The sequence below is a fragment of the Mustelus asterias genome, chromosome 30 (genome assembly GCF_964213995.1).
Source record: "Mustelus asterias chromosome 30, sMusAst1.hap1.1, whole genome shotgun sequence".
Taxonomy (NCBI): domain Eukaryota; kingdom Metazoa; phylum Chordata; class Chondrichthyes; order Carcharhiniformes; family Triakidae; genus Mustelus; species Mustelus asterias.
Window position 1 is genome coordinate 409,929 of NC_135830.1, and position 12,604 is coordinate 422,532.

Genomic DNA, 12,604 nt, shown 5'->3' on the forward strand with positions numbered 1-12,604 from the left:
CAACCCAACCCTAACCCCAACAGCAACAAGTAGAACAACCCATCCCTAACCCCAACAGCAACATATATACATACTCGTAGTACTGGCCAGACCCTGGCTCAGTACTATCTAGTGGGAACCAACGATGGTTCACCACACCAGGGAACCCATTTTACAGAGAAAGCTTTAAGAGAAGCTTGTAAAATATTGGGAATAAAGCAAATATTTCACATACCATACTACCCCCAGAGTTCAGGAATGGTAGAGCGGATGAACAGGACGTTAAAGAACAGTCTAGCCAAAGCTAATTTATAGGAAGGAAACAATTGGGTGCGGGCTTTACCTGCAATATTGTTACGACAAAGAGCTACTTCTTCACGAGGAACAGGATTAACTGATGACGGGAAGAGCAATGCGCCTCCCAGGGGATACGATGTCAGGTGAGGGAGAGCGTATCAGCCGAAGCGCAGTGTTTCAGTGTATGAGAGAATTAATTGATCATTTACATTCTCTTAAAATACATACGCTTACCCTACAGCAGCACGTAGACTGAACAAAACTAGCAGAGGAGAACTCCCAGGTTACTTACGCCAGGGGATAAGGTAATGGTGAAACTTTTAGACAGAAAAAGGTTGGGGATCAAGTGGGGAGGTCCTCAATGTAACCATTGCGGGACAAACATGTGCCCTCATTGATGAGAAACCCAGGCCACGGTGGCGACACTGGACTCAGTTAAAACCTTATCTCAATAAGTAATCCTGAAGGGGTAAGTATCAGTAGATCACCCTAGTGGATTTTTGAATCCTACTGAACAGGGGTAATAATGGCTCTTGTGTAGCTTGAGAACTTTGGTGGAGTAATTTGAATTTGTAGATTAGCAATTAAGCTAAGTTGGATAATAGCGCAAAATAATCAGGGTAGCATTAGAGGGCGAGGCCAAAGATGGTGGTTTGCAAGAGCATGCTGGGATAATTGGACAAGCGCTGGAACAGACAGGCTGCAGCCTCAAAAGAAATGGTTAAAGAAAGAGACTGCAGCTGTAGGAGCTGGAATACACAGGAAAGGGTCATCTCCAGGACAAAGGGAACTTTCTGGTCAAACTGGATTGTTTACCAGACATAGGGGCACCTTAACCCCTTATTTGGGAGGGAGATGTGTGTGATCTACGTGCCCCCAGCACCGACAGACATGGCCATTGAGACACACCCAGAGGTTGGTGTGGCAGCACCCGATTGGACTTTATCGATCAGGGTGATCAAGTCCTGATCAATTGATTGGCAATGGCCAAAAGGGGCGCGAAAACCAGAAGAATCTCTCTCTCTCTGACCCCATGAACGAGCAACAACAACGGACCATCGCCAGCAACGACCAGCACAAGGAGAGCCACCAAACCCAAGCAGGAAGGAAGACCAGAGCCAGAGCGTCAGACCAGACCAAAGGACCAGACTACGCAGAGGACTACGGAGACCAACAAATGGATAAAGGCCAATATCTGCCTGGGTACTTGCTAGTCACACAAAGTTAAGTCAAGGTCTAGTATTGGACTTGAACTTTAGTATTTCTGTAAGATGGCTTATTGTTGATTGGGTGGGTGATTATTAATTGTGTGTGTAAATAAATATTGTTGTACTAACAAGAAGTCTACTCGCAATTCTTTGTCCATCGTGTAAGGGTTAAAACAGACTGTGTGGCAGGCACAACAAATTGGCAACTCTGGTGGGACCTCGACAAGAAGTAACTTTGTTGCTCCGATATCGAATCCCACAGAACCTAATATTCCTGGAGATTTAGCCTGAGCCCGAATTAAGACGGCAAATGCCCCATGTGACGGCTTGGATTTCAAGTGAATTTAAGGGAGTGTAAGGTCTATATTGAACGATTATTTAAAACTCAGAGCCAACAGGTGTAAACTCCTTATTGGACAAATTACTGCTTTCGGGGAATTGTTTGTTGTGTATGCATTGTTACTAACAAGGAGGATAGGGTAAACTCCATAGGTTTACATTAGAATCCGGAGGGATTAGGACCGGAACAGCCCAAAGTCGTACCCGCAGTCCGATCAACTCCCTACCCCTTGTCGTCAAAAATATAGAATGGCAGGAAAAGCACAGGGACAGAGAAGTGTCCCATATGGGGAAATAAAAATCAGAGAATACATTAAAATATGGGCAGAATCTTGTGCCAATATTGAGACGGGACCGGGATCCCGAGAGCAGAAGTATTGGGACGATCTGAGGAAGGTTCAGGGAAAACGGGCAGTCAAATGTGAGAAAGCGACTGCCATTGTGAGCTGCTTAGGACAGCTGCTAGGAACAGAAAAAGAATTAAACACAGTTCGTAAGGAACTGGAGGAATTGAAGCGGGCACAGGAGGAAAAGGAGGAGATTAATAAACTAAAGGAACAACAGCAGGAGAGGATAGAACAGATAAGAGCTGAAAAGGACAGAGAGGTGGATGAATTAAGGAGAACCAACCGGGCAAATTTATTACATCTGGGCAATTTTCAAACACAGTGTGGTGAACCATAGACGGTTACCACTATGGGTACTTGTACATATGTTACTCTTGTTACTGTTGGGGTTAGGGTTTGGGTGTTCCACCTGTTATTATTGTTTATGTGGTACACTCCGTTCGGCTCCGCCTTCTTACAGGAGTATAAAGGTCACTGCTACTTCCTAGTAGCCCTTAGTCTGGGATAGTATTGTTAAGCAGTGTGCTCCTATCTTGTTGTGAATAAAAGCCTTTATTCCTGGGTATGTCCTAGCCTCCCGTGTGAATCAATCGCGCATCACACAGTATGAGAGAGTCTACCAAGACGCCCAGCGCGCTGTCTTGGCCAAAGGTGAAGCCGAGCGGGCGGTAGCACGATTGGAAGTGAAGTGCACTGATCTGCAGGCGGCAATAAAAGCGCTACATCAAGCCAGTAAAGAACAGAGACAGGCAAACGCTGACCACTCCAAATGCCAGCGAGAAATTTCATGGCTGGAATCCCTATTATCGGTTCAGAATGGATTTATGTGAACCTTCGGGACAGTAGAGGAAGAGGGGATAGAGAATGCGGATTGGGGAGAGTTAGTGGAGAATGCTAAGCTGTACGTTACACGAACCGAGGATTGGGGTTCACCACCATCTTTCCCAGGGGAAGTCATACCTATCGCGCCCCCAGATTCATCTCCAGTACCGATGCACCCAGTGACGACTGAACGTTGGGTAGGAGAGTCTCAGGGCCCAGCTGTTACAGACACGACCCCGTTTACGAGGGCACAATTGGCCAAAATTGCAAATAAAATCCCATCTTTTGAGCCATCGGTTGATCCACACAGTTTCTTTGAGGATGTTCGGCAGCAGAAGATAATGCATGGGCGAGATGAAAGGGAAGAGGTGAAGCTGATAGTCATGTGCTTAAGCAAGTCTGTACGGTCTGCCCTGCCAACCCCTCAAAATGTCGGGGAAGGAACCTTAAACGAGATCAAGGAAACGGTATTGACTGCAGTAGAGTTAAATAAAGGGGATCCTGTAGATGGGTTAAATAAATGCAGACAGAGGAAAGGGGAACATCCGACTGCCTTTGCCGGTCGTTTATGGATCCACTTCACGGGAGTACATGGGGAATTAGATCGGGCTAGATTGAATGAAGCTGATTCATCCAAATGGGCGAGGACATTAGTCTCGCACACCACACAGGAAGGCAAGAAAGCCTGCGCTGATTTTGACCCCGCAGAGACCACACATTATGAAGCATGGGTTCTCTGACGGTTAGCTCAAGTCTGGGAACAGGAAGTTCAGGGACCCCCAACATCATGGTCGGATAGGGAAACGAGAATGCTTCCGATGAGGGCGAGCCAGGGTCCGGTATGGAGGAATGAGGGTAGAGGGGATCACCAACACCAGAGAGGTACAGCTCCACCTTACACAGCAGCCCCGGGGAGAGATAGAGAGACCATTATATTGAAAATTGCTTAATTTGCGCCCAAAACAACCCCGATAGGTACGTCAGAAAAGCAGATCTAAGGCACACACGCCCAGGAGAAGACCCCTGGACAAACCACCAAATTGATTATATCAGCCCACTACCACCATGCAGGAATGGATTTAAATACGTCCTGGTAATAATAGACACTTTCACCAAATGGGTTGAGGGATTCCCCACTAGATCCAACACAGCTAAGGCCACCGCAAAGATATTAGCCCAGCAGGTGTTTACACGATGGGGTCTTCCCCGCAGCATAGAGTCCGACCAAGGGACACATTTCACCGGGCGGGTGATGCAGAACGTTATGGCTGTGTTTGGCATCAAGCAGAAATTCCATATCGCCTACCAGCCACAATCCAGTGGAATCATAGAGCGCATGAACCGAACGCTAAAAGGGATCATTAGGAAGACAGTGCAGCAAAACAACACAACATGGGATATAGTACTTCCCTTTGCCCTCATGATGGTACGCAGCTATTTCCAGCTCTACTGGATTCACTCCCCTCACATTAATGACTGTCCGACCTATGAGGGGAGCTGAATATTTATTGGAGTTTGATTTAACTGAGCCTGCTATAACAGCGCTCACCCACGGGAAATCCGTCCAGCAGATAACTGAAAACATTAAAGCAGCCCAGTTCGCCGCGGCTGTCCAATTAGGAGTTAAAAGGAAACAGAGCAAGGCATATTTTGATAAAAGGGAACACCCGGTAGAATATACGGTTGGCCAGCAGGTGATGATTCCCTTCTATAACCCCAGTTCTTTCTTGTCCCCGAGATATGCAGGCCCGACAAAATAAGCCCCTCGGTGTATAAGGTCCTGATCGCCAATGGGAAAACTGGTTGGTTCCTCATCAATCAACTGAAACCTTACGGGACTCAGAATAATCACTTCCAGCGTCTCACATTAGAGATAAGGGAGTATCACACTAGGCGACCGGAATGGCCCCACCCAGGAAACATATTTTTCTGGACACCTTCTCATCCACTTTCAGGTTCAGACCAGACGCCTACCCCGACCACACTACAGCCCAGAGCCTCGTCCACACCTGAAGTGTCCCTTGGGGTCCTGATCGACCCTGGTGTTGTGAGACTTCTTACTCTGCTTACCCCAGTCCAACGCCGGCATCTCCACATCATGACCCAGACATAACAGGAGACTTGCGCACCCTAGTGGACTGGCGCGACTCGCCAGATATCGACCCTCGCAGCATTATGGATTCTCCTATAAACATAAGCCTAAACAGCCCCAGACCCAACAGTGAGGACCTGACTAAATGACACCGGGTTATTTTGATGGGGACACCCGATGCTGCATTCCCCACATGGATAAGGAACCAGACACAGATTGATTAGGATGGGAGATGAGGATGAAGGACCCCCGAACCCAGATCCGAACACAGGCCCCGCAGTGCAGTCCAACAAACAGGTACGGGTATGGAGGCCAGGTGAGGAGGTAATGATGGAGACCCATGAGACAAATGATTTAGAGGATGAGTCTCTGTTGGGCAATTTGTAGTAAGAAGTTTAACAACACCAGAAATACTGTTCTATGTTCTAACACCAGGTTAAAGTCCAACAGGTTTATTTGGTAGCAAAAGCCACACAAGCTTTCGGAGCCCCAAGCCCCTTCCTCACCTGAGGAAGGGGCTGTTGGACTTTAACCTGGTGTTGTTAAACTTCTTATTGTGTTTACCCCAGTCCAACGCCGGCATCTCCACATCAGGGCAATTTGTTAACAGAAATGCTGAATGACGAAATCTAAGGTGCTCCAAATGATAAAATTCAGCCTACAATGCAGACCAATGCAAGGGACAAGAATCTCTGATGGAAGCACCCACTTACGAATCTCTCAACCTGCAGGTCCACCGTGACCAACCGACATTGAAATGTCCACGGTTAAATGTAACCAATTCATTCCCATGCCGTCTGTATAATGCGAGTACGATTAACCGGGTTACTTACACAGTCCAATACCGTGCTCTTTCACCACCTTTCTTCAGTTAAGACACAACTTCTAGGCCATGGTGCCAAATCTTAAAATCACCAAGGCAACAGTGCAAATTTTAAAATATCAAGGCAAAGGCTAAATTTTTAAATATCGAGGCAACTGTGCTAAATTTTAAAATCGTTAAGGCAACTGTGCTATGTTTTAAATTCCTAGAGGCACTTGGGCCAAATTTTAAATTCGTTCTGCCTTCGAACCCCAAGGCACTCATGGAACGGGCACCTTATCTAACCCACGTCCCGCAAGACGTACCAATGCCAACCTCTTCAGGTCATTACAGACCGACTCCAGTGCTATTCGAATCCCTAGGGCCAATAGTGACTGCTGCTAAAATAAAACAGGCCACCTTGATTTTACTGGCCAACAAGCTCTTTTCTGACCACCCCACAACTTGTACACTTATCAATCTGAACAAAAGTTTTGCTCGGCAGTGGTTCATAATTGGAAAAAAAAAGACAACAACAAGCGCAAGTGACAATCGATATACCCGGGTCCTCCTGAGCACACCGCTGTCGATAGTGTTCAAAAGAGGAAAAAAAAGGGGGTGGGGACATGGACAGTTTAAATCTATGTATATACATCAAATACTAGACGCGATAACAGCAGAAATTACATAGATCTCCTCAGGACAATAACGGACAACGACAAAAGATGCAACTTAGGATCTACCTCATCAGACTCATCATCAGGATAAGCACGCAGGACACCCCAAGCAAGATGAACCTTTTGTATCCCGGCTATTTATGGTTTGCCCCCACCTGACGCGGGGGAATGTGAGGAGGGTGTGTTATGGGTGCACTCGATAAGAGTATGATGTTTGGGTGTAACAACCAGCGGCTGATATACAAAAAACCAAATGGCAGTTCAGCTGAATGTTATCTGAGTGTCACCGTAGCAGGGGATTGGTGGGGATTTTCAAATAACGGGTGCTCTGAAATTGGATGTCTGGCCAACAGCCCAGAAAAAGGATTGGAGCTTGGGCAGCGGGACACTCAAAGAAGGGAACTTTGCCTTGGATGAAATAAGAAATGGGCTGAAGCCAACCCCAAAGTCATCTCACTCTATTTGTCCTGAAGCCACCCCCGGACCACAGAATGGATTGATACTAAAGCACACAGGGAAAACCCTGACAACATCCACCATGAATTGGTACCTGTGGTGGTGGATAGAGCTGGGACCCAACTGCCAGAGTGGTGCTCTCCCCAACTTAAGAGACTATACCTCCACCTCACTCGCAGACTGTTAGGACAGAAGATAGGAATGGACGAAAGACAGGAAAGATCCAAGAAAGTGTTAGTTAATGACATGGCCACAGCATACGGGGCAGGGGGAGCAACTATCAACGCCTTGATTTAGCTGACCTGGACAATAACCTTAGGATTCTGACCCAACAGGTTAAACAGACACTAAATTCCATTAATGAGGACAATCAGCAAGATGCTGAAGGGGAACTGACTGGGAACACAGCCAGCAGCTATGGTCACTGTATTAGAAGGACATGATGTGGAGATGCCGGCGTTGGACTGGGGTGAACACAGTAAGAGTTTTAACAACACCAGGTTAAAGTCCAACAGGTTTATTTGGTAGCAAACACCATTAGCTTTCAGAGTGCTGCTCCTTCGTCAGATGGAGTTTGAGAGCACATTTCCACTCCATCTGACGAAGGAGCAGCGCTCTGAAAGCTAATGGTGTTTGCTACCAAATAAACCTGTTGGACTTTAACCTGGTGTTGTTAAAACTCTTACTTAGAAGGACATGCCAGGACAATCAATCAAATTATTAGGAAAAAATTGGAGGATGATGACCGACAATGGAACCGGACTTTATGTAGTGCAAATGGACAGTGGATGATAGAACAGCTAAGGGAAAACCCAGAGCAGATACGCAGTGGACAGGTTCCATTTTGGATCAGTGAGGAACAGATGGAACACCTATTTACAGGTAAGAAACACCCCGAGTTATCTGGCTGCCAGATGCCACAGTTAACCAAAGTCTGGTTCCATGACGACTGCAAAGAGACTCCATGGAAAGCTCTGGGAATGATATTAGGGCTCCCCACAATCACTGACGACCAGTCGGACTGAGGGTCTATGAAGTGGAAAATATAAGACTATCCATGAGGATATCTGGACAGGGCACGACGGCACTTTACCGTGTACAATGGAGAAAGAAGGGAGGCTCATAGGCACTACTCTGGACAGATGTCAGCAAACTGATGAAATAATCGCATGCCCGTACCCTGTTTACTTAAATGAACACGCACTGTGTGGCTTCAGAACAAACACGAGCCTAAATTGCTCGGTAGAAGCTCGTAGCCTGGACACAGACATAACTCGGGTGGCTTACAAGGGAGCAGGGAGATACTGTCTCACCACCTCCCTGAAACAATATCAGTATGGCACGACACATTGTAATATTACTAACACTACATTCTGCATCAAACCAGACATAGCAGCCAGGGTGGGTCTCATTCAACGAATAGACATTCACAAGAGGGAGAGGGTAGCTTTAACCGCCACTGACGAGCTCCGACAGATTCCAGGGGAGTACCATGAGAAATATGACACAAGCCTAAAACCCCTCCCGGAGGAGTTGAACCAGATTCGGATAAAATTGGCTACAGCCCACAGAACCTTCACCAAAGTAATACAGCAGACCCAAGAGGTGAAAAGGGAAATTAAGGCCTCTTAGTGGGATGACCTTTGGAACTGGGGCTCAAACATCCAAATCCACCGATTTGTTCGCATAATGTCACACCTGGCGGTATTACTGATTTTGTTCACCCTGGTTATACCTAATCATCCTCACAGTCCAATTCAGCCGATGGAAAAAGAGGATCACCTGGAGGCAGGACATAAGGTTTGCCCTCGAATCACGGTCTCCCCTAATTCAGTAGAGCAATGTTTGCAGGAAACCGGCTGGTTTGCGATTTTGCACTAATGAACAGTTGGGAATCATAGAATCCCTACAGTACAGAAGGAGGCCATTCAGCCCATCGAGTCTATACCAACCACAATCCCACCCAGGCCTATTCCTGTAACCCCACGCATTTACCCTGCTAATTCCCCTGACACTAGGGTCAATTTAGCATGGCCAATCCACCTAACCCGCACGTCTTTGGACTGTGGGAGGAAACCGGAGCACCCAGAGGAAACCCACGCAGACATGGGGAGAACATGCAAACCCCACACAGACAGTGACCCGAGGCCAGAATTGAACCTGGGACCCTGGCGCTGTGAGGCAGCAGTGCTAACCACTGTGCCACCGTGCCGCCCAGTAATCGTTATATCGAAATGTACCTCGGATTCACGGACACTTTATTGTAATGTTTGTTTGAATGTTTTGGTTTGTAATTCGCTTATTGTAACGATGGTGTTTTAGAATATGTGGTTGTTTGTATTTGTAGAATGTTGCTGTCTATAGCTTCTGGAATGTAAGTATGTTATAGAGATGTATTATTACTTTGCATGCCAATACCTGGGCCTTGCTTAACTGTTGAGTGACTGGGAATTTCCTGACAGATATTAGTCCTGAGTTTGTCATCCATCACGCTTCACGTTGAGGATCAACGGGAGGGACTGTGGACAAATGGGCCACCTAAGATGGTGGTTTTCAAGAGCATGCTGGGATAATTGGACAAGCGCTGGAACAGACCAAGACCAAGACCAATGCTGATGTTTCATAGAAATCATCATAGAAATCCTACAGTACAGAAAGAGGCCATTCGGCCCATCGAGTCTGCACCGACCACAATCCCACCCAGGCCCTACCCCCATATCCCTACATATTTTACCCGCTAATCCCTCTAATCTACGCATCCCAGGACACTAAGGGGCAATTTTAGCATGGCCAATCAACCTAACCCGCACATCTTTGGACTGTGGGAGGAAACTGGAGCACCCGGAGGAAACCCAGACAGGCTGCAGCCTCAAAAGAAATTGGTCAAAGAAAGACAGGCTGCAACTGCAGGAGCTGGAATACACAGGATATGGGCATCTCCAGGATAAAGGAAACTTTCTGGTTAAACTGGATTGTTTACCAGACATAGAGGCACCATAACCCCTTATTTGGGAGGGAGGTATGTGACCTACGTGCCCCCAGCACCGACAGACATGGCTGTTGGGGACACACCCAGAGGTTGGTGTGGCAACATCCAATTGGACTTTATCGATCAGGGTGATCAATCCTGATCGATTGATTGGCAATGGCCAAAAGGGCGCAAAAACCAACCAACCAACAGAAGAATCTCTCTCTCTCCCTCACGAATGAGCTACAACAACAGTGACAATCGCCAGCGACGACCAGCACGAGGAGAGCCACCACACCCGAGAAGGAAGGAAGACCAGAGCCAGAGTGCCAGACCCGACTAAAGGACCAGACTATGCAGAGGACTACGGAGACCAGCGCACAGATAAAGGCCAATATCTGCCTGGGTACTTGCCAGTCACGCAAAGTTAAGTCAAGGTCTTGTATTGGACTTGAACTTTAGTATTTCTGTAAGATTACTTATTGTTGATTGGGTGGGTGATTATTAATTGTGTGTGTAAATAAATATTGTGGTACTAACAAGAAGTCTACTTGCAATTCTTTGTCCACCGTGTAAGGGTTAAAAGCAGACTGTGCGGCAGGCACAACAAGGGAAAATGATTGAATTGATAAGGAACTAACTTAATGCTGCGAGGCATCAGACTTATGTTTTATGGTTGTGAGAGCTCTTGGAAAAAGAAAACAAACCAAGCCCAAGTTCACATCCCAGTAGCAGGGCAATGGAACTACACCCAACACTGATGACAAGAAGACCACATCAAGTGTACCGTGATGTAATGCGAGATATAATTGAATTTTGCTCATTTGACATTGACTAATGGTTGAAACTTGTGTAAAGGGCGAATCATGGTAATTTTTATCATGAATGTATGTGATTCCATTTTATTCTAGTACTGAATATGCAGATATTGGCTCAAACGGGACCAGCACCTAAGATCATTCCGCATCTTCATCAGGAAACACAGGTTAATACTTATTTTTGGCACACACGGGAGAACATTACATATTAGGATTTTTAAGTTAGGAGGTAAGGGAGTAATTTCACAACAGTGAGGCCTGTGCAGGAAGGCTAACTGTATCTGGAGGTACACACTTGTTTATAATTTAATAGGATCAGCTCCTAGTCTAGATTTAAAGCAGCACCTACACTGAGAGAAATCTATTGCACAGAGAAGTTGGGAGGTTCTGGGAAAACTTAGGGGTAAGCGAAAGTGATTATACAATAAGCCCGAGGAGTATGCTATGCCTGAATCCACCCAATAATGACCAGTCATGTAATACATCATATTGCTTCAGTGAACCATAATATCCAACTTAAAAATGGTACATTGGATTCGTGGAGATAGAGCCTAGGCTTGGCTCCCTGTTGGATGGAAGGGATCTTGTTACCCTAAAGAAACTTCCGCACATATAAACTCCTTTATCTGCCAAGACGCCGGCGAGCTATGACAGAAGGAGAATGGTTTTTGGCATAATATTTACCCAATATGGAGTAGTTAGAACAGTGTGACAGATCATTGTGTGCTCCATTGGGAAGAAGTTGCCAATACAGAAGCTGCCCTCGCAATGATCAATGGTGAGATGGTTGCCATGCATACAGAGGGATTATAATGGCATTGGATAGCGTCTTGGCAGCAAGGGGAAGGACATGTGCAGTAATTGGATCAGCGTGTTGCGCTTACATACCAGACAGTTCAGTAAACATAACTAATCTGGTTGTACCCATCAAGGGGGAAAGGGAGAAACTCAAAGACCCTGACCCATTTACCTTGGGTGGTTGGCTCTCAGGCTGGATAGGCTCACCGGGAACGTCGACCCTGGAAGGGATTATATTATTTTCATCGTGATCCTGGTGTTAGTAGTAATTGTATACCTGATCAAATATGGAAGTGCACAACTTTCTAGGTCCACAAGAGGAACAGCATCAGTGACAGCAGGTAGGGTAAAGAGAGATTCTGAATTCGAAACAGTTAGTAAGAATTAAGATTGCTTACTTAGATACATCAATTTAGTAGCCTCAGTTGGTCCTTGGCCAACGGCCAAAAGGGGGGACTGATGTAGGGGGGAGAATTAGGCTAATAAACACATAACCATAGACTTAGGAACACTAACACGATACTAACTTGAATGAATGATCTTGGACTATGGTCCAGGGCTGATCCTTGGACTATGGTCCAGGGCTGGTCCTTGGACTATGGTCCAGCCAGGGCTGTTGCCATAGAAGACAGCTCTGCATAATTAACAAATACTTCTTATTTAAAACATGTATTTTGAATTTACAAGATGGATGTGTTTTGCTTTTGGTTACGTTTTGTGAACCTTCAGTCAGTGACAAAATACAGGGAGAGGGAAGGAACAATAGATTCACTGAAAGCAGTAATGCTATCAGCAATGGTCGGGAGCAAGATGGCTACCAATGCGAGCCTTATGAATAGGGTCATATAACTCCAAGAGATAATGCAGGTTGTGAGCAGACATGAAGAATTTCTCGGGGTTGGACGAGAGTCACGTGGGTTCAATTCGGTGGGAATCATTTCTCTGTCCAGCATCCCATATTGCTGGGCAACAGAAGGGAGGTAACATCCATAATTTAATAA